The 2,934-nt window shown below is 36.0% G+C and overlaps 1 pseudogene; it reads right to left on the minus strand.

Moving 5' to 3' along the window:
* Nucleotides 1-530: 530 nt before the first annotated feature.
* LOC143386188 (U2 spliceosomal RNA) lies at nt 531-732 on the minus strand (annotated as a pseudogene).
* Between the last annotated feature and the right edge of the window lie 2,202 nt (nt 733-2,934).

Here is a 2,934-nt window from a genome sequence, read left to right on the forward strand (position 1 = left end):
TTATTTGATATATTCTGGTCATTTGTTAAGAAACTGTTTTCACAAAGATATTATCCCCAGAAAATTAAAGATATTTTCTTCCTTCTTACTCAATGATGAGCTTTAACATACTTTCCTTCAACTCACCTTCTTCACACTGAGAGTTGAAGTGCTGGTAGCTGGATATTTTGGGGAAGGGCTCAATATCATAGTAACTGGTCTTAAAACCCTAGAAAATTCCCAAGGACGTATAAGAAAATTGTTAAATTTCATGTTCTCTTTCAACGGTCCACTTATTCATTAAGTAAGCATGGGACAATAAGGTCATGCAAGGTGTCTCAGCAAAAGATAAGTCCATTGTGGGAGGACTGAGTAATCTTGGTTAAACCTGAGTGCACAAGGTTTAAGGTAGACTAATATGGTTTCAAAGTCCTCACAAAACAAGGGAAATTAGTATACTTGCAGATGAGTTCTAACCATTCAACTCATACGGTTATTGCAAGGTCTTAATTGGGGGATGATACTTTGAAATATTTTGTGTAGTGCATGAGATCTCATTTAATTCTCTTTGGGACTTAATGCAATGCAAAGTAAGCAATAATGGCTTCTAAACTGTTTTATCGAATTGTGCTATATTGCCATTACCTTTCCCATAAAAGAGCCTAACGTGCCTAGTTTAACTTTCTAATTAATTTACTACAATGATAAGAACAAATACTACACTTGATCTTAGCCAAAAGGCCAAGAAGCTATCGATAATCTATTCATTACTAATGGGAATTAACAAACTGAGACAACCTGACATGTTAGAAGTACTTTTCCTTAGTATTTCTTTCAATGTTATAAAATATCTCAATATTTTATGCAATTAGGATAGGATTGAAAATCCATTTCAAAACTTCTTCATTGAATTTGCAGAAGACGCATACCCTATTCCGCAATTCAAAGAGCATCTGAGTTTTTTAATCTTTTTTAAATTTTTCCTGTGGAGGGGGTACTGGAAAATGAACTCAAGGACACTCAACCCCTGAACCACATCCCCAGCCCTATTTTGTATTTTATTTAGAGATAGGGACTCACTGAATTGCTTAGGGCCTCACTGTTGCTGAAAGTGGCTTTGAATCTGTAATATTCTGCCTCAGCCTCTAGAGCCATTTGGATTATAGGCATGTATCTCAATGCCCAGCTAGTTTTTTTTTTTTCTGCTCTATTTTATATATATATTTTTTATTTTTTATTTATTTTTTTTAAATTAATTTTTATTGTTGGTTGTTCAAAACATTACATAGTTCTTGATATATCATATTTCACACTTTGATTCAAGTGGGATATGTACTCCCATTCTATTTTATATTTTATTTTTTCCCCTTTTTAAAAATTTTTATTTCATTTTATTTATTTATTTATTTATTTATTTATTTATTTATTTTTTATTGTTGGTTGTTCAAAACATTACATAGTTCTTGATATATCATATTTCACACTTTGATTCAAGTGGGTTATGAACTCCCATTTTTACCCCATGTACAGATTACAGAATCACATCAGTTACACTTCCATTAATTTATATATTGCCATACTAGAGTCTGTTGTATTCTGCTGCCTTTCCTATCCTTTACTATCCCCCCTCCCCTCCCATCCCCTCCCCTCTTCTCTCTCTACCCCCTCTACTGCAGTTCATATCTCCCCCTTGTATTATTTTTTCCCTTTCCCCTCTCTTCCTCTTGTATGTAATTTTGTATAACCCTGAGGGTCTCCTTCCATTTCCATGCAATTTCCCTTCTTCCTCCCTTTCCCTCCCACCTCTCATCCCTGTTTAATGTTAATCTTCTTCTCATGCTCTTCGTCCCTACTCTGTTCTTAGTTACTCTCCTTATATCTAAGAAGACATTTGGCATTTGTTTTCTGGGGATTGGCTGGCTTCACTTAGCATAATGTGCTCTAATGCCATCCATTTCCCTCCAAATTCTATGATTTTTGTCATTTTTTAATGCAGAGTAATACTCCATTGTGTATAAATGCCACATTTTTTTTTTATCCATTCGTCTATTGAAGGGCATCTAGGTTGGTTCCACAGTCTTGCTATTGTGAATTGTGCTGCTATGAACATCGACGTAGCAGTGTCCCTGAAGCATGCTCTTTTTAGGTCTTTAGGAAATAGACCGAGAAGGGGAATAGCTGGGTCAAATGATGGTTCCATTCCCAGCTTTCCAATAAATCTCCATACTGCTTTCCAGATTGGCTGCACCAATTTGCAGTCCCACCAACAATGAACAAGTGTACCCTTTTCCCCACATCCTCGCCAGCACTTCTTGTTGTTTGACTTCCTAATGGCTGCCAATCTTACTGGAGTGAGATGGTATCTTAGGGTGGTTTTGATTTTCATTTCTCTGACTGCTAGAGATGGTGAGCATTTTTTCATGTACTTGTTGATTGATTGTATGTCCTCCTCTGAGAAGTGTCTATTCAGGTCCTTGGCCCATTTGTTGATTGGGTTATTTGTTATCTTGTTGTCTAATTTTTTTAGTTCTTTGTATACTCTGGATATTAGGGCTCTATCTGAAGTGTGAGGAGTAAAGATTTGTTCCCTCTTTACCTCTCTTATTGTTTCTTTTGCTGAGAAAAAACTTTTTAGTTTGAGTAAGTCCCGTTTGTTGATTCTAGTTATTAACTCTTGTGCTATGGGTGTCCTATTGAGGATTTTGGAGCCCGACCCCACAGTATGTAGATCGTAGCCAACTTTTTCTTCTATCAGATGTCGTGTCTCTGATTTGATATCAAGCTCCTTGATCCATTTTGAGTTAACTTTTGTGCATGGCGAGAGAAAGGGATTTAGTTTCATTTTGTTGCATATGGATTTCCAGTTTTCCCAGCACCATTTGTTGAAGATGCTATCCTTTCTCCATTGCATGCTTTTAGCCCCTTTATCAAATATAATATAGTTGTAGTTTTGTG

This window comes from Callospermophilus lateralis, unplaced genomic scaffold (genome assembly GCF_048772815.1).
Source record: "Callospermophilus lateralis isolate mCalLat2 unplaced genomic scaffold, mCalLat2.hap1 Scaffold_98, whole genome shotgun sequence".
Taxonomy (NCBI): Eukaryota; Metazoa; Chordata; class Mammalia; order Rodentia; family Sciuridae; genus Callospermophilus; species Callospermophilus lateralis.